At 36.7% G+C, this 21,928-nt stretch overlaps 14 non-coding genes across 14 annotated transcripts; all 14 read left to right on the forward strand.

Annotated features, from left to right (window-relative positions):
- The first annotated feature begins 169 nt into the window (after positions 1–169).
- On the forward strand, positions 170–242 carry TRNAK-UUU (transfer RNA lysine (anticodon UUU)). The gene has a single exon. It is a non-coding gene; the product is annotated as a tRNA-Lys (tRNA).
- Positions 243–1,829: 1,587 nt separating this feature from the next.
- Positions 1,830–1,902, forward strand: TRNAK-UUU (transfer RNA lysine (anticodon UUU)). The gene has a single exon. It is a non-coding gene; the product is annotated as a tRNA-Lys (tRNA).
- A 1,291-nt stretch (positions 1,903–3,193) lies between these two features.
- Positions 3,194–3,266, forward strand: TRNAK-UUU (transfer RNA lysine (anticodon UUU)). The gene has a single exon. It is a non-coding gene; the product is annotated as a tRNA-Lys (tRNA).
- Positions 3,267–5,574: 2,308 nt separating this feature from the next.
- TRNAK-UUU (transfer RNA lysine (anticodon UUU)) lies at positions 5,575–5,647 on the forward strand. Its single transcript has one exon. It is a non-coding gene; the product is annotated as a tRNA-Lys (tRNA).
- A 609-nt stretch (positions 5,648–6,256) lies between these two features.
- On the forward strand, positions 6,257–6,329 carry TRNAK-UUU (transfer RNA lysine (anticodon UUU)). Its single transcript has one exon. It is a non-coding gene; the product is annotated as a tRNA-Lys (tRNA).
- A 1,291-nt stretch (positions 6,330–7,620) lies between these two features.
- Positions 7,621–7,693, forward strand: TRNAK-UUU (transfer RNA lysine (anticodon UUU)). The gene has a single exon. It is a non-coding gene; the product is annotated as a tRNA-Lys (tRNA).
- A 609-nt stretch (positions 7,694–8,302) lies between these two features.
- On the forward strand, positions 8,303–8,375 carry TRNAK-UUU (transfer RNA lysine (anticodon UUU)). Its single transcript has one exon. It is a non-coding gene; the product is annotated as a tRNA-Lys (tRNA).
- Positions 8,376–8,984: 609 nt separating this feature from the next.
- Positions 8,985–9,057, forward strand: TRNAK-UUU (transfer RNA lysine (anticodon UUU)). The gene has a single exon. It is a non-coding gene; the product is annotated as a tRNA-Lys (tRNA).
- A 609-nt stretch (positions 9,058–9,666) lies between these two features.
- On the forward strand, positions 9,667–9,739 carry TRNAK-UUU (transfer RNA lysine (anticodon UUU)). Its single transcript has one exon. It is a non-coding gene; the product is annotated as a tRNA-Lys (tRNA).
- A 2,308-nt stretch (positions 9,740–12,047) lies between these two features.
- On the forward strand, positions 12,048–12,120 carry TRNAK-UUU (transfer RNA lysine (anticodon UUU)). The gene has a single exon. It is a non-coding gene; the product is annotated as a tRNA-Lys (tRNA).
- Positions 12,121–13,411: 1,291 nt separating this feature from the next.
- Positions 13,412–13,484, forward strand: TRNAK-UUU (transfer RNA lysine (anticodon UUU)). Its single transcript has one exon. It is a non-coding gene; the product is annotated as a tRNA-Lys (tRNA).
- Positions 13,485–15,792: 2,308 nt separating this feature from the next.
- On the forward strand, positions 15,793–15,865 carry TRNAK-UUU (transfer RNA lysine (anticodon UUU)). The gene has a single exon. It is a non-coding gene; the product is annotated as a tRNA-Lys (tRNA).
- Positions 15,866–17,157: 1,292 nt separating this feature from the next.
- TRNAK-UUU (transfer RNA lysine (anticodon UUU)) lies at positions 17,158–17,230 on the forward strand. The gene has a single exon. It is a non-coding gene; the product is annotated as a tRNA-Lys (tRNA).
- A 609-nt stretch (positions 17,231–17,839) lies between these two features.
- On the forward strand, positions 17,840–17,912 carry TRNAK-UUU (transfer RNA lysine (anticodon UUU)). Its single transcript has one exon. It is a non-coding gene; the product is annotated as a tRNA-Lys (tRNA).
- The last annotated feature ends 4,016 nt before the right edge of the window (positions 17,913–21,928 follow it).

Below are 21,928 nucleotides of genomic sequence, written 5' to 3' on the forward strand. Positions count from 1 at the left end.
TGTATTTCATCAAGAGACACTAAATGTCAAGCTTTTCAGTTCATACTTTTAGTGATAGAGAGATTTTCCTACTTTAGTAATTGCACAGTAACTACTAGTTGTCATCATTTGAAATGACTTGTTTTTTGTATTACGAACTTTCTGCATTTTTGCGACCCATCACAGAAGAGCCTGGATAGCTCAGTCGGTAGAGCATCAGACTTTTAATCTGAGGGACCAGGGGTCAAGTCCCTGTTCGGGCGAGTGTCTTTTAAGCAACGTATCATTTTGTGAAATGGAACATATTGCAGAGTGGGAAAATCTCAAACTGTTTAAGAATGTACACCTTCAACCAAGAGGCAAATTAAATGTATTTCATCAATAGACACTAAATGTCAAGCTATTCAGATCATACTTTTAGTGATAGAGAGATTTTCCTACTTTAGTAATTGCACAGTAGTTGTCACCATTTGAATTTACTTGGTTTTAGTATTATGAACTTTCTATAGGTCTGCGACAGACTCCAGAAAAGCCTGGAGTCGGTAAAACATCAGAACTTTAATCTGAGGGTCCAGGGTTCAAGTCCCTGTTCGGGCGAGTGTCTTTTAAGCAATGTGTGTTTTTGTGAAATGGAACATAGTGCAGAGTGGGAAAATCACAAACTGTTTAAGAATGTACACCTTCAACCAAGAGGCAAATTAAATGTATTTCATCAATAGACACTAAATGTCAAGCTATTCAGATCATACTTTTAGTGATAGAGAGATTTTTCCTACTTTAGTAATTGCACAGTAGTTGTCACCATTTGAATTTACTTGGTTTTAGTATTATGAACTTTCTATAGGTTTTCGACAGACTCCAGAAGAGCCTGGAGTTGGTAAAACATCAGAACTTTAATCTTTTAAGCAATGTGTGTTTTTGTGAAATGGAACATAGTGCAGAGTGGGAAAATCACAAACTGTTTAAGAATGTACACCTTCAACCAAGAGGCAAATTAAATGTATTTCATCAAGAGACACTAAATGTCAAGCTTTTCAGTTCATACTTTTAGTGATAGAGAGATTTTCCTACTTTAGTAATTGCACAGTAACTACTAGTTGTCATCATTTGAAATGACTTGTTTTTTGTATTACGAACTTTCTGCATTTTTGCGACCTATCACAGAAGAACCTGGATAGCTCAGTCAGTAGAGCATCAGACTTTTAATCTGAGGGTACAGGGTTCAAGTCCCTGTTCGGGCAAGTGTCTTTTAAGCAACGTATCATTTTGTGAAATGGAACATATTGCAGAGTGGGAAAATCACAAACTGTTTAAGAATGTACACCTTCAACCAAGAGGCAAATTAAATGTATTTCATCAATAGACACTAAATGTCAAGCTATTCAGATCATACTTTTAGTGATAGAGAGATTTTCCTACTTTAGTAATTGCACAGTAGTTGTCACCATTTGAATTTACTTGGTTTTAGTATTATGAACTTTCTGTAGGTTTGCGACAGACTCCAGAAGAGCCTGGAGTTGGTAAAACATCAGAACTTTAATCTGAGGGTCCAGGGTTCAAGTCCCTGTTCGGGCGAGTGTCTTTTAAGCAATGTGTGTTTTTGTGAAATGGAACATAGTGCAGAGTGGGAAAATCACAAACTGTTTAAGAATGTACACCTTCAACCAAGAGGCAAATTAAATGTATTTCATCAAGAGACACTAAATGTCAAGCTTTTCAGTTCATACTTTTAGTGATAGAGAGATTTTCCTACTTTAGTAATTGCACAGTAACTACTAGTTGTCATCATTTGAAATGAATTGTTTTTTGTATTACAAACTTTCTGCATTTTTGCGACCTATCACAGAAGAGCCTGGATAGCTCAGTCGGTAGAGCATCAGACTTTTAATCTGAGGGTACAGGGTTCAAGTCCCTGTTCGGGCGAGTGTCTTTTAAGCAACGTATCATTTTGTGAAATGGAACATATTGCAGAGTGGGAAAATCTCAAACTGTTTAAGAATGTACACCTTCAACCAAGAGGCAAATTAAATGTATTTCATCAATAGACACTAAATGTCAAGCTATTCAGATCATACTTTTAGTGATAGAGAGATTTTCCTACTTTAGTAATTGCACAGTAGTTGTCACCATTTGAATTTACTTGGTTTTAGTATTATGAACTTTCTATAGGTCTGCGACAGACTCCAGAAAAGCCTGGAGTCGGTAAAACATCAGAACTTTAATCTGAGGGTCCAGGGTTCAAGTCCCTGTTCGGGCGAGTGTCTTTTAAGCAATGTGTGTTTTTGTGAAATGGAACATAGTGCAGAGTGGGAAAATCACAAACTGTTTAAGAATGTACACCTTCAACCAAGAGGCAAATTAAATGTATTTCATCAAGAGACACTAAATGTCAAGCTTTTCAGTTCATACTTTTAGTGATAGAGAGATTTTCCTACTTTAGTAATTGCACAGTAACTACTAGTTGTCATCATTTGAAATTACTTGTTTTTTGTATTACAAACTTTCTGCATTTTTGCGACCTATCACAGAAGAGCCTGGATAGCTCAGTAGGTAGAGCATCAGACTTTTAATCTGAGGGTACAGGGTTCAAGTCCCTGTTCGGGCGATTGTCTTTTAAGCAATGTGTCATTTTGTGAAATGGAACATAGTGCAGAGTGGGAAAATCACAAACTGTTTAAGAATGTACACCTTCAACCAAGAGGCAAATTAAATGTATTTCATCAATAGACACTAAATGTCAAGCTATTCATATCATACTTTTAGTGATAGAGAGACTTTCCTACTTTAGTAATTGCACAGTAGTTGTTACCATTTGAATTTACTTGTTTTAGTATTACGAACTTTCTATAGGTTTGCGACAGACTCCAGAAGAGCCTGGAGTCGGTAAAACATCAGAACTTTAATCTGAGGGTCAAGGGTTCAAGTTCCTGTTCGGGCGAGTGTCTTTTAAGCAATGTGTCATTTTTGTGAAATGGAACATAGTTCAGAGTGGGAAAATCACAAACTGTTTAAGAATGTACACCTTCAACCAAGAGGCAAATTAAATGTATTTCGTCAAGAGACACTAAATGTCAAGCTTTTCAGTTCATACTTTTAGTGATAGAGAGATTTTCCTACTTTAGTAATTGCACAGTAACTAGTAGTTGTCATCATTTGAAATGACTTGTTTTTTGTATTACGAACTTTCTGCATTTTTGCGACTTATCACAGAAGAGCCTGGATAGCTCAGTCGGTAGAGCATCAGACTTTTAATCTGAGGGACCAGGGTTCAAGTCCCTGTTCGGGCGAGTGTCTTTTAAGCAACGTATCATTTTGTGAAATGGAACATATTGTAGAGTGGGAAAATCTCAAACTGTTTAAGAATGTACACCTTCAACCAAGAGGCAAATTAAATGTATTTCATCAATAGACACTAAATGTCAAGCTATTCAGATCATACTTTTAGTGATAGAGAGATTTTCCTACTTTAGTAATTGCACAGTAGTTGTCACCATTTGAATTTACTTGGTTTTAGTATTATGAACTTTCTATAGGTCTGCGACAGACTCCAGAAAAGCCTGGAGTCGGTAAAACATCAGAACTTTAATCTGAGGGTCCAGGGTTCAAGTCCCTGTTCGGGCGAGTGTCTTTTAAGCAATGTGTGTTTTTGTGAAATGGAACATAGTGCAGAGTGGGAAAATCACAAACTGTTTAAGAATGTACACCTTCAACCAAGAGGCAAATTAAATGTATTTCATCAAGAGACACTAAATGTCAAGCTTTTCAGTTCATACTTTTAGTGATAGAGAGATTTTCCTACTTTAGTAATTGCACAGTAACTACTAGTTGTCATCATTTGAAATGACTTGTTTTTTGTATTACAAACTTTCTGCATTTTTGCGACCTATCACAGAAGAGCCTGGATAGCTCAGTAGGTAGAGCATCAGACTTTTAATCTGAGGGTACAGGGTTCAAGTCCCTGTTCGGGCGATTGTCTTTTAAGCAATGTGTCATTTTGTGAAATGGAACATAGTGCAGAGTGGGAAAATCACAAACTGTTTAAGAATGTACACCTTCAACCAAGAGGCAAATTAAATGTATTTCATCAATAGACACTAAATGTCAAGCTATTCATATCATACTTTTAGTGATAGAGAGACTTTCCTACTTTAGTAATTGCACAGTAGTTGTTACCATTTGAATTTACTTGGTTTTAGTATTATGAACTTTCTATAGGTTTTCGACAGACTCCAGAAGAGCCTGGAGTTGGTAAAACATCAGAACTTTAATCTGAGGGTCCAGGGTTCTAGTCCCTGTTCGGGCGAGTGTCTTTTAAGCAATGTGTGTTTTTGTGAAATGGAACATAGTGCAGAGTGGGAAAATCACAAACTGTTTAAGAATGTACACCTTCAACCAAGAGGCAAATTAAATGTATTTCATCAATAGACACTAAATGTCAAGCTATTCATATCATACTTTTAGTGATAGAGAGACTTTCCTACTTTAGTAATTGCACAGTAGTTGTTACCATTTGAATTTACTTGTTTTAGTATTACGAACTTTCTATAGGTTTGCGACAGACTCCAGAAGAGCCTGGAGTCGGTAAAACATCAGAACTTTAATCTGAGGGTCAAGGGTTCAAGTTCCTGTTCGGGCGAGTGTCTTTTAAGCAATGTGTCATTTTTGTGAAATGGAACATAGTTCAGAGTGGGAAAATCACAAACTGTTTAAGAATGTACACCTTCAACCAAGAGGCAAATTAAATGTATTTCGTCAAGAGACACTAAATGTCAAGCTTTTCAGTTCATACTTTTAGTGATAGAGAGATTTTCCTACTTTAGTAATTGCACAGTAACTAGTAGTTGTCATCATTTGAAATGACTTGTTTTTTGTATTACGAACTTTCTGCATTTTTGCGACCTATCACAGAAGAGCCTGGATAGCTCAGTCGGTAGAGCATCTGACTTTTAATCTGAGGGTCCAGGGTTCAAGGGTCTGTTCGGGCGAGTGTCTTTTAAGCAATGTGTCATTTTGTGAAATGGAACATAGTGCAGAGTGGGAAAATCACAAACTGTTTAAGAATGTACACCTTCAACCAAGAGGCAAATTAAATGTATTTCACCAATAGACACTAAATGTCAAGCTATTCAGATCATACTTTTAGTGATAGAGAGATTTTCCTACTTTAGTAATTGCACAGTAGTTGTCACCATTTGAATTTACTTGGTTTTAGTATTACGAACTTTCTATAGGTTTGCGACAAACTCCAGAAGAGCCTGGAGTCGGTAAAACATCAGAACTTTAATCTGAGGGTCCAGGGTTCAAGTCCCTGTTCGGGCGAGTGTCTTTTAAGCAATGTGTCGTTTTTGTGAAATGGAACATAGTGCAGAGTGGGAAAATCACAAACTGTTTAAGAATGTACATCTTCAACCAAGAGGCAAATTAAATGTATTTCATAAATAGACACTAAATGTCAAGCTATTCAGATAATACTTTTAGTGATAGAGAGATTTTCCAACTTTAGTAATTGCACAGTAACTAGTAGTTGTCATCATTTCATATGACTTGTTTTTTGTATTACGAACTTTCTGCATTTTTGCGACCTATCACAGAAGAGCCTGGATAGCTCAGTCGGTAGAGCATCAGACTTTTAATCTGAGGGTACAGGGTTCAAGTCCCTGTTCGGGCGAGTGTCTTTTAAGCAACGTATCATTTTGTGAAATGGAACATATTGCAGAGTGGGAAAATCACAAACTGTTTAAGAATGTACACCTTCAACCAAGAGGCAAATTAAATGTATTTCATCAATAGACACTAAATGTCAAGCTATTCAGATCTTACTTTTAGTGATAGAGAGATTTTCCTACTTTAGTAATTGCACAGTAGTTGTCACCATTTGAATTTACTTGGTTTTAGTATTATGAACTTTCTATAGGTTTGCGACAGACTCCAGAAGAGCCTGGAGTTGGTAAAACATCAGAACTTTAATCTGAGGGTCCAGGGTTCAAGTCCCTGTTCGGGCGAGTGTCTTTTAAGCAATGTGTGTTTTTGTGAAATGGAACATAGTGCAGAGTGGGAAAATCACAAACTGTTTAAGAATGTACACCTTCAACCAAGAGGCAAATTAAATGTATTTCATCAAGAGACACTAAATGTCAAGCTTTTCAGTTCATACTTTTAGTGATAGAGAGATTTTCCTACTTTAGTAATTGCACAGTAACTACTAGTTGTCATCATTTGAAATGACTTGTTTTTTGTATTACGAACTTTCTGCATTTTTGCGACCCATCACAGAAGAGCCTGGATAGCTCAGTCGGTAGAGCATCAGACTTTTAATCTGAGGGACCAGGGTTCAAGTCCCTGTTCGGGCGAGTGTCTTTTAAGCAACGTATCATTTTGTGAAATGGAACATATTGCAGAGTGGGAAAATCTCAAACTGTTTAAGAATGTACACCTTCAACCAAGAGGCAAATTAAATGTATTTCATCAATAGACACTAAATGTCAAGCTATTCAGATCATACTTTTAGTGATAGAGAGATTTTCCTACTTTAGTAATTGCACAGTAGTTGTCACCATTTGAATTTACTTGGTTTTAGTATTATGAACTTTCTATAGGTCTGCGACAGACTCCAGAAAAGCCTGGAGTCGGTAAAACATCAGAACTTTAATCTGAGGGTCCAGGGTTCAAGTCCCTGTTCGGGCGAGTGTCTTTTAAGCAATGTGTGTTTTTGTGAAATGGAACATAGTGCAGAGTGGGAAAATCACAAACTGTTTAAGAATGTACACCTTCAACCAAGAGGCAAATTAAATGTATTTCATCAAGAGACACTAAATGTCAAGCTTTTCAGTTCATACTTTTAGTGATAGAGAGATTTTCCTACTTTAGTAATTGCACAGTAACTACTAGTTGTCATCATTTGAAATGACTTGTTTTTTGTATTACAAACTTTCTGCATTTTTGCGACCTATCACAGAAGAGCCTGGATAGCTCAGTAGGTAGAGCATCAGACTTTTAATCTGAGGGTACAGGGTTCAAGTCCCTGTTCGGGCGATTGTCTTTTAAGCAATGTGTCATTTTGTGAAATGGAACATAGTGCAGAGTGGGAAAATCACAAACTGTTTAAGAATGTACACCTTCAACCAAGAGGCAAATTAAATGTATTTCATCAATAGACACTAAATGTCAAGCTATTCATATCATACTTTTAGTGATAGAGAGACTTTCCTACTTTAGTAATTGCACAGTAGTTGTTACCATTTGAATTTACTTGTTTTAGTATTACGAACTTTCTATAGGTTTGCGACAGACTCCAGAAGAGCCTGGAGTCGGTAAAACATCAGAACTTTAATCTGAGGGTCCAGGGTTCAAGTCCCTGTTCGGGCGAGTGTCTTTTAAGCAATGTGTCGTTTTTGTGAAATGGAACATAGTGCAGAGTGGGAAAATCACAAACTGTTTAAGAATGTACATCTTCAACCAAGAGGCAAATTAAATGTATTTCATAAATAGACACTAAATGTCAAGCTATTCAGATAATACTTTTAGTGATAGAGAGATTTTCCAACTTTAGTAATTGCACAGTAACTAGTAGTTGTCATCATTTCATATGACTTGTTTTTTGTATTACGAACTTTCTGCATTTTTGCGACCTATCACAGAAGAGCCTGGATAGCTCAGTCGGTAGAGCATCAGACTTTTAATCTGAGGGTACAGGGTTCAAGTCCCTGTTCGGGCGAGTGTCTTTTAAGCAACGTATCATTTTGTGAAATGGAACATATTGCAGAGTGGGAAAATCACAAACTGTTTAAGAATGTACACCTTCAACCAAGAGGCAAATTAAATGTATTTCATCAATAGACACTAAATGTCAAGCTATTCAGATCTTACTTTTAGTGATAGAGAGATTTTCCTACTTTAGTAATTGCACAGTAGTTGTCACCATTTGAATTTACTTGGTTTTAGTATTATGAACTTTCTATAGGTTTGCGACAGACTCCAGAAGAGCCTGGAGTTGGTAAAACATCAGAACTTTAATCTGAGGGTCCAGGGTTCAAGTCCCTGTTCGGGCGAGTGTCTTTTAAGCAATGTGTGTTTTTGTGAAATGGAACATAGTGCAGAGTGGGAAAATCACAAACTGTTTAAGAATGTACACCTTCAACCAAGAGGCAAATTAAATGTATTTCATCAAGAGACACTAAATGTCAAGCTTTTCAGTTCATACTTTTAGTGATAGAGAGATTTTCCTACTTTAGTAATTGCACAGTAACTACTAGTTGTCATCATTTGAAATGACTTGTTTTTTGTATTACGAACTTTCTGCATTTTTGCGACCCATCACAGAAGAGCCTGGATAGCTCAGTCGGTAGAGCATCAGACTTTTAATCTGAGGGACCAGGGTTCAAGTCCCTGTTCGGGCGAGTGTCTTTTAAGCAACGTATCATTTTGTGAAATGGAACATATTGCAGAGTGGGAAAATCTCAAACTGTTTAAGAATGTACACCTTCAACCAAGAGGCAAATTAAATGTATTTCATCAATAGACACTAAATGTCAAGCTATTCAGATCATACTTTTAGTGATAGAGAGATTTTCCTACTTTAGTAATTGCACAGTAGTTGTCACCATTTGAATTTACTTGGTTTTAGTATTATGAACTTTCTATAGGTCTGCGACAGACTCCAGAAAAGCCTGGAGTCGGTAAAACATCAGAACTTTAATCTGAGGGTCCAGGGTTCAAGTCCCTGTTCGGGCGAGTGTCTTTTAAGCAATGTGTGTTTTTGTGAAATGGAACATAGTGCAGAGTGGGAAAATCACAAACTGTTTAAGAATGTACACCTTCAACCAAGAGGCAAATTAAATGTATTTCATCAAGAGACACTAAATGTCAAGCTTTTCAGTTCATACTTTTAGTGATAGAGAGATTTTCCTACTTTAGTAATTGCACAGTAACTACTAGTTGTCATCATTTGAAATGACTTGTTTTTTGTATTACAAACTTTCTGCATTTTTGCGACCTATCACAGAAGAGCCTGGATAGCTCAGTCGGTAGAGCATCAGACTTTTAATCTGAGGGTACAGGGTTCAAGTCCCTGTTCGGGCGATTGTCTTTTAAGCAATGTGTCATTTTGTGAAATGGAACATAGTGCAGAGTGGGAAAATCACAAACTGTTTAAGAATGTACACCTTCAACCAAGAGGCAAATTAAATGTATTTCATCAATAGACACTAAATGTCAAGCTATTCATATCATACTTTTAGTGATAGAGAGACTTTCCTACTTTAGTAATTGCACAGTAGTTGTTACCATTTGAATTTACTTGTTTTAGTATTACGAACTTTCTATAGGTTTGCGACAGACTCCAGAAGAGCCTGGAGTCGGTAAAACATCAGAACTTTAATCTGAGGGTCAAGGGTTCAAGTTCCTGTTCGGGCGAGTGTCTTTTAAGCAATGTGTCATTTTTGTGAAATGGAACATAGTGCAGAGTGGGAAAATCACAAACTGTTTAAGAATGTACACCTTCAACCAAGAGGCAAATTAAATGTATTTCGTCAAGAGACACTAAATGTCAAGCTTTTCAGTTCATACTTTTAGTGATAGAGAGATTTTCCTACTTTAGTAATTGCACAGTAACTAGTAGTTGTCATCATTTGAAATGACTTGTTTTTTGTATTACGAACTTTCTGCATTTTTGCGACTTATCACAGAAGAGCCTGGATAGCTCAGTCGGTAGAGCATCAGACTTTTAATCTGAGGGACCAGGGTTCAAGTCCCTGTTCGGGCGAGTGTCTTTTAAGCAACGTATCATTTTGTGAAATGGAACATATTGCAGAGTGGGAAAATCTCAAACTGTTTAAGAATGTACACCTTCAACCAAGAGGCAAATTAAATGTATTTCATCAATAGACACTAAATGTCAAGCTATTCAGATCATACTTTTAGTGATAGAGAGATTTTCCTACTTTAGTAATTGCACAGTAGTTGTCACCATTTGAATTTACTTGGTTTTAGTATTATGAACTTTCTATAGGTCTGCGACAGACTCCAGAAAAGCCTGGAGTCGGTAAAACATCAGAACTTTAATCTGAGGGTCCAGGGTTCAAGTCCCTGTTCGGGCGAGTGTCTTTTAAGCAATGTGTGTTTTTGTGAAATGGAACATAGTGCAGAGTGGGAAAATCACAAACTGTTTAAGAATGTACACCTTCAACCAAGAGGCAAATTAAATGTATTTCATCAAGAGACACTAAATGTCAAGCTTTTCAGTTCATACTTTTAGTGATAGAGAGATTTTCCTACTTTAGTAATTGCACAGTAACTACTAGTTGTCATCATTTGAAATGACTTGTTTTTTGTATTACAAACTTTCTGCATTTTTGCGACCTATCACAGAAGAGCCTGGATAGCTCAGTAGGTAGAGCATCAGACTTTTAATCTGAGGGTACAGGGTTCAAGTCCCTGTTCGGGCGATTGTCTTTTAAGCAATGTGTCATTTTGTGAAATGGAACATAGTGCAGAGTGGGAAAATCACAAACTGTTTAAGAATGTACACCTTCAACCAAGAGGCAAATTAAATGTATTTCATCAATAGACACTAAATGTCAAGCTATTCATATCATACTTTTAGTGATAGAGAGACTTTCCTACTTTAGTAATTGCACAGTAGTTGTTACCATTTGAATTTACTTGGTTTTAGTATTATGAACTTTCTATAGGTTTTCGACAGACTCCAGAAGAGCCTGGAGTTGGTAAAACATCAGAACTTTAATCTGAGGGTCCAGGGTTCTAGTCCCTGTTCGGGCGAGTGTCTTTTAAGCAATGTGTGTTTTTGTGAAATGGAACATAGTGCAGAGTGGGAAAATCACAAACTGTTTAAGAATGTACACCTTCAACCAAGAGGCAAATTAAATGTATTTCATCAATAGACACTAAATGTCAAGCTATTCATATCATACTTTTAGTGATAGAGAGACTTTCCTACTTTAGTAATTGCACAGTAGTTGTTACCATTTGAATTTACTTGTTTTAGTATTACGAACTTTCTATAGGTTTGCGACAGACTCCAGAAGAGCCTGGAGTCGGTAAAACATCAGAACTTTAATCTGAGGGTCAAGGGTTCAAGTTCCTGTTCGGGCGAGTGTCTTTTAAGCAATGTGTCATTTTTGTGAAATGGAACATAGTTCAGAGTGGGAAAATCACAAACTGTTTAAGAATGTACACCTTCAACCAAGAGGCAAATTAAATGTATTTCGTCAAGAGACACTAAATGTCAAGCTTTTCAGTTCATACTTTTAGTGATAGAGAGATTTTCCTACTTTAGTAATTGCACAGTAACTAGTAGTTGTCATCATTTGAAATGACTTGTTTTTTGTATTACGAACTTTCTGCATTTTTGCGACCTATCACAGAAGAGCCTGGATAGCTCAGTCGGTAGAGCATCTGACTTTTAATCTGAGGGTCCAGGGTTCAAGGGTCTGTTCGGGCGAGTGTCTTTTAAGCAATGTGTCATTTTGTGAAATGGAACATAGTGCAGAGTGGGAAAATCACAAACTGTTTAAGAATGTACACCTTCAACCAAGAGGCAAATTAAATGTATTTCACCAATAGACACTAAATGTCAAGCTATTCATATCATACTTTTAGTGATAGAGAGATTTTCCTACTTTAGTAATTGCACAGTAGTTGTCACCATTTGAATTTACTTGGTTTTAGTATTACGAACTTTCTATAGGTTTGCGACAAACTCCAGAAGAGCCTGGAGTCGGTAAAACATCAGAACTTTAATCTGAGGGTCCAGGGTTCAAGTCCCTGTTCGGGCGAGTGTCTTTTAAGCAATGTGTCGTTTTTGTGAAATGGAACATAGTGCAGAGTGGGAAAATCACAAACTGTTTAAGAATGTACATCTTCAACCAAGAGGCAAATTAAATGTATTTCATAAATAGACACTAAATGTCAAGCTATTCAGATAATACTTTTAGTGATAGAGAGATTTTCCAACTTTAGTAATTGCACAGTAACTAGTAGTTGTCATCATTTCATATGACTTGTTTTTTGTATTACGAACTTTCTGCATTTTTGCGACCTATCACAGAAGAGCCTGGATAGCTCAGTCGGTAGAGCATCAGACTTTTAATCTGAGGGTACAGGGTTCAAGTCCCTGTTCGGGCGAGTGTCTTTTAAGCAACGTATCATTTTGTGAAATGGAACATATTGCAGAGTGGGAAAATCACAAACTGTTTAAGAATGTACACCTTCAACCAAGAGGCAAATTAAATGTATTTCATCAATAGACACTAAATGTCAAGCTATTCAGATCATACTTTTAGTGATAGAGAGATTTTCCTACTTTAGTAATTGCACAGTAGTTGTCACCATTTGAATTTACTTGGTTTTAGTATTATGAACTTTCTATAGGTTTGCGACAGACTCCAGAAGAGCCTGGAGTTGGTAAAACATCAGAACTTTAATCTGAGGGTCCAGGGTTCAAGTCCCTGTTCGGGCGAGTGTCTTTTAAGCAATGTGTGTTTTTGTGAAATGGAACATAGTGCAGAGTGGGAAAATCACAAACTGTTTAAGAATGTACACCTTCAACCAAGAGGCAAATTAAATGTATTTCATCAAGAGACACTAAATGTCAAGCTTTTCAGTTCATACTTTTAGTGATAGAGAGATTTTCCTACTTTAGTAATTGCACAGTAACTACTAGTTGTCATCATTTGAAATGACTTGTTTTTTGTATTACGAACTTTCTGCATTTTTGCGACCTATCACAGAAGAGCCTGGATAGCTCAGTCGGTAGAGCATCTGACTTTTAATCTGAGGGTCCAGGGTTCAAGGGTCTGTTCGGGCGAGTGTCTTTTAAGCAATGTGTCATTTTGTGAAATGGAACATAGTGCAGAGTGGGAAAATCACAAACTGTTTAAGAATGTACACCTTCAACCAAGAGGCAAATTAAATGTATTTCATCAATAGACACTAAATGTCAAGCTATTCATATCATACTTTTAGTGATAGAGAGACTTTCCTACTTTAGTAATTGCACAGTAGTTGTTACCATTTGAATTTACTTGTTTTAGTATTACGAACTTTCTATAGGTTTGCGACAGACTCCAGAAGAGCCTGGAGTCGGTAAAACATCAGAACTTTAATCTGAGGGTCAAGGGTTCAAGTTCCTGTTCGGGCGAGTGTCTTTTAAGCAATGTGTCATTTTTGTGAAATGGAACATAGTTCAGAGTGGGAAAATCACAAACTGTTTAAGAATGTACACCTTCAACCAAGAGGCAAATTAAATGTATTTCGTCAAGAGACACTAAATGTCAAGCTTTTCAGTTCATACTTTTAGTGATAGAGAGATTTTCCTACTTTAGTAATTGCACAGTAACTAGTAGTTGTCATCATTTGAAATGACTTGTTTTTTGTATTACGAACTTTCTGCATTTTTGCGACTTATCACAGAAGAGCCTGGATAGCTCAGTCGGTAGAGCATCAGACTTTTAATCTGAGGGACCAGGGTTCAAGTCCCTGTGCGGGCGAGTGTCTTTTAAGCAACGTATCATTTTGTGAAATGGAACATATTGCAGAGTGGGAAAATCTCAAACTGTTTAAGAATGTACACCTTCAACCAAGAGGCAAATTAAATGTATTTCATCAATAGACACTAAATGTCAAGCTATTCAGATCATACTTTTAGTGATAGAGAGATTTTCCTACTTTAGTAATTGCACAGTAGTTGTCACCATTTGAATTTACTTGGTTTTAGTATTATGAACTTTCTATAGGTCTGCGACAGACTCCAGAAAAGCCTGGAGTCGGTAAAACATCAGAACTTTAATCTGAGGGTCCAGGGTTCAAGTCCCTGTTCGGGCGAGTGTCTTTTAAGCAATGTGTGTTTTTGTGAAATGGAACATAGTGCAGAGTGGGAAAATCACAAACTGTTTAAGAATGTACACCTTCAACCAAGAGGCAAATTAAATGTATTTCATCAAGAGACACTAAATGTCAAGCTTTTCAGTTCATACTTTTAGTGATAGAGAGATTTTCCTACTTTAGTAATTGCACAGTAACTACTAGTTGTCATCATTTGAAATGACTTGTTTTTTGTATTACAAACTTTCTGCATTTTTGCGACCTATCACAGAAGAGCCTGGATAGCTCAGTAGGTAGAGCATCAGACTTTTAATCTGAGGGTACAGGGTTCAAGTCCCTGTTCGGGCGATTGTCTTTTAAGCAATGTGTCATTTTGTGAAATGGAACATAGTGCAGAGTGGGAAAATCACAAACTGTTTAAGAATGTACACCTTCAACCAAGAGGCAAATTAAATGTATTTCATCAATAGACACTAAATGTCAAGCTATTCATATCATACTTTTAGTGATAGAGAGACTTTCCTACTTTAGTAATTGCACAGTAGTTGTTACCATTTGAATTTACTTGGTTTTAGTATTATGAACTTTCTATAGGTTTTCGACAGACTCCAGAAGAGCCTGGAGTTGGTAAAACATCAGAACTTTAATCTGAGGGTCCAGGGTTCTAGTCCCTGTTCAGGCGAGTGTCTTTTAAGCAATGTGTGTTTTTGTGAAATGGAACATAGTGCAGAGTGGGAAAATCACAAACTGTTTAAGAATGTACACCTTCAACCAAGAGGCAAATTAAATGTATTTCATCAATAGACACTAAATGTCAAGCTATTCATATCATACTTTTAGTGATAGAGAGACTTTCCTACTTTAGTAATTGCACAGTAGTTGTTACCATTTGAATTTACTTGTTTTAGTATTACGAACTTTCTATAGGTTTGCGACAGACTCCAGAAGAGCCTGGAGTCGGTAAAACATCAGAACTTTAATCTGAGGGTCAAGGGTTCAAGTTCCTGTTCGGGCGAGTGTCTTTTAAGCAATGTGTCATTTTTGTGAAATGGAACATAGTTCAGAGTGGGAAAATCACAAACTGTTTAAGAATGTACACCTTCAACCAAGAGGCAAATTAAATGTATTTCGTCAAGAGACACTAAATGTCAAGCTTTTCAGTTCATACTTTTAGTGATAGAGAGATTTTCCTACTTTAGTAATTGCACAGTAACTAGTAGTTGTCATCATTTGAAATGACTTGTTTTTTGTATTACGAACTTTCTGCATTTTTGCGACCTATCACAGAAGAGCCTGGATAGCTCAGTCGGTAGAGCATCTGACTTTTAATCTGAGGGTCCAGGGTTCAAGGGTCTGTTCGGGCGAGTGTCTTTTAAGCAATGTGTCATTTTGTGAAATGGAACATAGTGCAGAGTGGGAAAATCACAAACTGTTTAAGAATGTACACCTTCAACCAAGAGGCAAATTAAATGTATTTCACCAATAGACACTAAATGTCAAGCTATTCATATCATACTTTTAGTGATAGAGAGATTTTCCTACTTTAGTAATTGCACAGTAGTTGTCACCATTTGAATTTACTTGGTTTTAGTATTACGAACTTTCTATAGGTTTGCGACAAACTCGAGAAGAGCCTGGAGTCGGTAAAACATCAGAACTTTAATCTGAGGGTCCAGGGTTCAAGTCCCTGTTCGGGCGAGTGTCTTTTAAGCAATGTGTCGTTTTTGTGAAATGGAACATAGTGCAGAGTGGGAAAATCACAAACTGTTTAAGAATGTACATCTTCAACCAAGAGGCAAATTAAATGTATTTCATAAATAGACACTAAATGTCAAGCTATTCAGATAATACTTTTAGTGATAGAGAGATTTTCCAACTTTAGTAATTGCACAGTAACTAGTAGTTGTCATCATTTCATATGACTTGTTTTTTGTATTACGAACTTTCTGCATTTTTGCGACCTATCACAGAAGAGCCTGGATAGCTCAGTCGGTAGAGCATCAGACTTTTAATCTGAGGGTACAGGGTTCAAGTCCCTGTTCGGGCGAGTGTCTTTTAAGCAACGTATCATTTTGTGAAATGAAACATATTGCAGAGTGGGAAAATCACAAACTGTTTAAGAATGTACACCTTCAACCAAGAGGCAAATTAAATGTATTTCATCAATAGACACTAAATGTCAAGCTATTCAGATCATACTTTTAGTGATAGAGAGATTTTCCTACTTTAGTAATTGCACAGTAGTTGTCACCATTTGAATTTACTTGGTTTTAGTATTATGAACTTTCTATAGGTTTGCGACAGACTCCAGAAGAGCCTGGAGTTGGTAAAACATCAGAACTTTAATCTGAGGGTCCAGGGTTCAAGTCCCTGTTCGGGCGAGTGTCTTTTAAGCAATGTGTGTTTTTGTGAAATGGAACATAGTGCAGAGTGGGAAAATCACAAACTGTTTAAGAATGTACACCTTCAACCAAGAGGCAAATTAAATGTATTTCATCAAGAGACACTAAATGTCAAGCTTTTCAGTTCATACTTTTAGTGATAGAGAGATTTTCCTACTTTAGTAATTGCACAGTAACTACTAGTTGTCATCATTTGAAATGACTTGTTTTTTGTATTACGAACTTTCTGCATTTTTGCGACCTATCACAGAAGAGCCTGGATAGCTCAGTCGGTAGAGCATCTGACTTTTAATCTGAGGGTCCAGGGTTCAAGGGTCTGTTCGGGCGAGTGTCTTTTAAGCAATGTGTCATTTTGTGAAATGGAACATAGTGCAGAGTGGGAAAATCACAAACTGTTTAAGAATGTACACCTTCAACCAAGAGGCAAATTAAATGTATTTCACCAATAGACACTAAATGTCAAGCTATTCATATCATACTTTTAGTGATAGAGAGATTTTCCTACTTTAGTAATTGCACAGTAGTTGTCACCATTTGAATTTACTTGGTTTTAGTATTACGAACTTTCTATAGGTTTGCGACAAACTCCAGAAGAGCCTGGAGTCGGTAAAACATCAGAACTTTAATCTGAGGGTCCAGGGTTCAAGTCCCTGTTCGGGCGAGTGTCTTTTAAGCAATGTGTCGTTTTTGTGAAATGGAACATAGTGCAGAGTGGGAAAATCACAAACTGTTTAAGAATGTACATCTTCAACCAAGAGGCAAATTAAATGTATTTCATAAATAGACACTAAATGTCAAGCTATTCAGATAATACTTTTAGTGATAGAGAGATTTTCCAACTTTAGTAATTGCACAGTAACTAGTAGTTGTCATCATTTCATATGACTTGTTTTTTGTATTACGAACTTTCTGCATTTTTGCGACCTATCACAGAAGAGCCTGGATAGCTCAGTCGGTAGAGCATCAGACTTTTAATCTGAGGGTACAGGGTTCAAGTCCCTGTTCGGGCGAGTGTCTTTTAAGCAACGTATCATTTTGTGAAATGGAACATATTGCAGAGTGGGAAAATCACAAACTGTTTAAGAATGTACACCTTCAACCAAGAGGCAAATTAAATGTATTTCATCAATAGACACTAAATGTCAAGCTATTCAGATCATACTTTTAGTGATAGAGAGATTTTCCTACTTTAGTAATTGCACAGTAGTTGTCACCATTTGAATTTACTTGGTTTTAGTATTATGAACTTTCTATAGGTTTGCGACAGACTCCAGAAGAGCCTGGAGTTGGTAAAACATCAGAACTTTAATCTGAGGGTCCAGGGTTCAAGTCCCTGTTCGGGCGAGTGTCTTTTAAGCAATGTGTGTTTTTGTGAAATGGAACATAGTGCAGAGTGGGAAAATCACAAACTGTTTAAGAATGTACACCTTCAACCAAGAGGCAAATTAAATGTATTTCATCAAGAGACACTAAATGTCAAGCTTTTCAGTTCATACTTTTAGTGATAGAGAGATTTTCCTACTTTAGTAATTGCACAGTAACTACTAGTTGTCATCATTTGAAATGACTTGTTTTTTGTATTACGAACTTTCTGCATTTTTGCGACCTATCACAGATGAGCCTGGATAGCTCAGTCGGTAGAGCATCAGACTTTTAATCTGAGGGTCCAGGGTTCAAGTCCCTGTTCGGGCGAGTGTCTTTTAAGCAATGTGTCATTTTGTGAAATGGAACATAGTGCAGAGTGGGAAAATCACAAACTGTTTAAGAATGTACACCTTCAACCAAGAGGCAAATTAAATGTATTTCATCAATAGACACTAAATGTCAAGCTATTCATATCATACTTTTAGTGATAGAGAGACTTTCCTACTTTAGTAATTGCACAGTAGTTGTTACCATTTGAATTTACTTGTTTTAGTATTACGAACTTTCTATAGGTTTGCGACAGACTCCAGAAGAGCCTGGAGTCGGTAAAACATCAGAACTTTAATCTGAGGGTCAAGGGTTCAAGTTCCTGTTCGGGCGAGTGTCTTTTAAGCAATGTGTCATTTTTGTGAAATGGAACATAGTTCAGAGTGGGAAAATCACAAACTGTTTAAGAATGTACACCTTCAACCAAGAGGCAAATTAAATGTATTTCATCAAGAGACACTAAATGTCAAGCTTTTCAGTTCATACTTTTAGTGATAGAGAGATTTTCCTACTTTAGTAATTGCACAGTAACTAGTAGTTGTCATCATTTGAAATGACTTGTTTTTTGTATTACGAACTTTCTGAATTTTTGCGACCTATCACAGAAGAGCCTGGATAGCTCAGTCGGTAGAGCATCTGACTTTTAATCTGAGGGTCCAGGGTTCAAGGGTCTGTTCGGGCGAGTGTCTTTTAAGCAATGTGTCATTTTGTGAAATGGAACATAGTGCAGAGTGGGAAAATCACAAACTGTTTAAGAATGTACACCTTCAACCAAGAGGCAAATTAAATGTATTTCATCAATAGACACTAAATGTCAAGCTATTCATATCATACTTTTAGTGATAGAGAGACTTTCCTACTTTAGTAATTGCACAGTAGTTGTTACCATTTGAATTTACTTGTTTTAGTATTACGAACTTTCTATAGGTTTGCGACAGACTCCAGAAGAGCCTGGAGTCGGTAAAACATCAGAACTTTAATCTGAGGGTCAAGGGTTCAAGTTCCTGTTCGGGCGAGTGTCTTTTAAGCAATGTGTCATTTTTGTGAAATGGAACATAGTTCAGAGTGGGAAAATCACAAACTGTTTAAGAATGTACACCTTCAACCAAGAGGCAAATTAAATGTATTTCATCAAGAGACACTAAATGTCAAGCTTTTCAGTTCATACTTTTAGTGATAGAGAGATTTTCCTACTTTAGTAATTGCACAGTAACTAGTAGTTGTCATCATTTGAAATGACTTGTTTTTTGTATTACGAACTTTCTGCATTTTTGCGACCTATCACAGAAGAGCCTGGATAGCTCAGTCGGTAGAGCATCTGACTTTTAATCTGAGGGTCCAGGGTTCAAGGGTCTGTTCGGGCGAGTGTCTTTTAAGCAATGTGTCATTTTGTGAAATGGAACATAGTGCAGAGTGGGAAAATCACAAACTGTTTAAGAATGTACACCTTCAACCAAGAGGCAAATTAAATGTATTTCATCAATAGACACTAAATGTCAAGCTATTCATATCATACTTTTAGTGATAGAGAGACTTTCCTACTTTAGTAATTGCACAGTAGTTGTTACCATTTGAATTTACTTGTTTTAGTATTACGAACTTTCTATAGGTTTGCGACAGACTCCAGAAGAGCCTGGAGTCGGTAAAACATCAGAACTTTAATCTGAGGGTCAAGGGTTCAAGTTCCTGTTCGGGCGAGTGTCTTTTAAGCAATGTGTCATTTTTGTGAAATGGAACATAGTTCAGAGTGGGAAAATCACAAACTGTTTAAGAATGTACACCTTCAACCAAGAGGCAAATTAAATGTATTTCATCAAGAGACACTAAATGTCAAGCTTTTCAGTTCATACTTTTAGTGATAGAGAGATTTTCCTACTTTAGTAATTGCACAGTAACTAGTAGTTGTCATCATTTGAAATGACTTGTTTTTTGTATTACGAACTTTCTGCATTTTTGCGACCTATCACAGAAGAGCCTGGATAGCTCAGTCGGTAGAGCATCTGACTTTTAATCTGAGGGTCCAGGGTTCAAGGGTCTGTTCGGGCGAGTGTCTTTTAAGCAATGTGTCATTTTGTGAAATGGAACATAGTGCAGAGTGGGAAAATCACAAACTGTTTAAGAATGTACACCTTCAACCAAGAGGCAAATTAAATGTATTTCACCAATAGACACTAAATGTCAAGCTATTCATATCATACTTTTAGTGATAGAGAGATTTTCCTACTTTAGTAATTGCACAGTAGTTGTCACCATTTGAATTTACTTGGTTTTAGTATTACGAACTTTCTATAGGTTTGCGACAAACTCCAGAAGAGCCTGGAGTCGGTAAAACATCAGAACTTTAATCTGAGGGTCCAGGGTTCAAGTCCCTGTTCGGGCGAGTGTCTTTTAAGCAATGTGTCATTTTTGTGAAATGGAACATAGTGCAGAGTGGGAAAATCACAAACTGTTTAAGAATGTACATCTTCAACCAAGAGGCAAATTAAATGTATTTCATAAATAGACACTAAATGTCAAGCTATTCAGATAATACTTTTAGTGATAGAGAGATTTTCCAACTTTAGTAATTGCACAGTAACTAGTAGTTGTCATCATTTCATATGACTTGTTTTTTGTATTACGAACTTTCTGCATTTTTGCGACCTATCACAGAAGAGCCTGGATAGCTCAGTCGGTAGAGCATCAGACTTTTAATCTGAGGGTAGAGGGTTCAAGTCCCTGTTCCAGCGAGTGTCCTTTAAGCAACGTATCATTTTGTGAAATGGAACATATTGCAGAGTGGGAAAATCACAAACTGTTTAAGAATGTACACCTTCAACCAAGAGGCAAATTAAATGTATTTCATCAATAGACACTAAATGTCAAGCTATTCAGATCATACTTTTAGTGATAGAGAGATTTTCCTACTTTAGTAATTGCACAGTAGTTGTCACCATTTGAATTTACTTGGTTTTAGTATTATGAACTTTCTATAGGTTTGCGACAGACTCCAGAAGAGCCTGGAGTTGGTAAAACATCAGAACTTTAATCTGAGGGTCCAGGGTTCAAGTCCCAGTTCGGGCGAGTGTTTTTTAAGCAATGTGTGTTTTTGTGAAATGGAACATAGTGCAGAGTGGGAAAATCACAAACTGTTTAAGAATGTACACCTTCAACCAAGAGGCAAATTAAATGTATTTCATCAAGAGACACTAAATGTCAAGCTTTTCAGTTCATACTTTTAGTGATAGAGAGACTTTCCTACTTTAGTAATTGCACAGTAGTTGTTACCATTTGAATTTACTTGTTTTAGTATTACGAACTTTCTATAGGTTTGCGACAGACTCCAGAAGAGCCTGGAGTCGGTAAAACATCAGAACTTTAATCTGAGGGTCAAGGGTTCAAGTTCCTGTTCGGGCGAGTGTCTTTTAAGCAATGTGTCATTTTTGTGAAATGGAACATAGTTCAGAGTGGGAAAATCACAAACTGTTTAAGAATGTACACCTTCAACCAAGAGGCAAATTAAATGTATTTCATCAAGAGACACTAAATGTCAAGCTTTTCAGTTCATACTTTTAGTGATAGAGAGATTTTCCTACTTTAGTAATTGCACAGTAACTAGTAGTTGTCATCATTTGAAATGACTTGTTTTTTGTATTACGAACTTTCTGCATTTTTGCGACCTATCACAGAAGAGCCTGGATAGCTCAGTCGGTAGAGCATCTGACTTTTAATCTGAGGGTCCAGGGTTCAAGGGTCTGTTCGGGCGAGTGTCTTTTAAGCAATGTGTCATTTTGTGAAATGGAACATAGTGCAGAGTGGGAAAATCACAAACTGTTTAAGAATGTACACCTTCAACCAAGAGGCAAATTAAATGTATTTCACCAATAGACACTAAATGTCAAGCTATTCATATCATACTTTTAGTGATAGAGAGATTTTCCTACTTTAGTAATTGCACAGTAGTTGTCACCATTTGAATTTACTTGGTTTTAGTATTACGAACTTTCTATAGGTTTGCGACAAACTCCAGAAGAGCC

Source organism: Taudactylus pleione, unplaced genomic scaffold, assembly GCF_031769625.1.
Source record: "Taudactylus pleione unplaced genomic scaffold, aTauple2 ptg000454l, whole genome shotgun sequence".
NCBI lineage: Eukaryota > Metazoa > Chordata > Amphibia > Anura > Myobatrachidae > Taudactylus > Taudactylus pleione.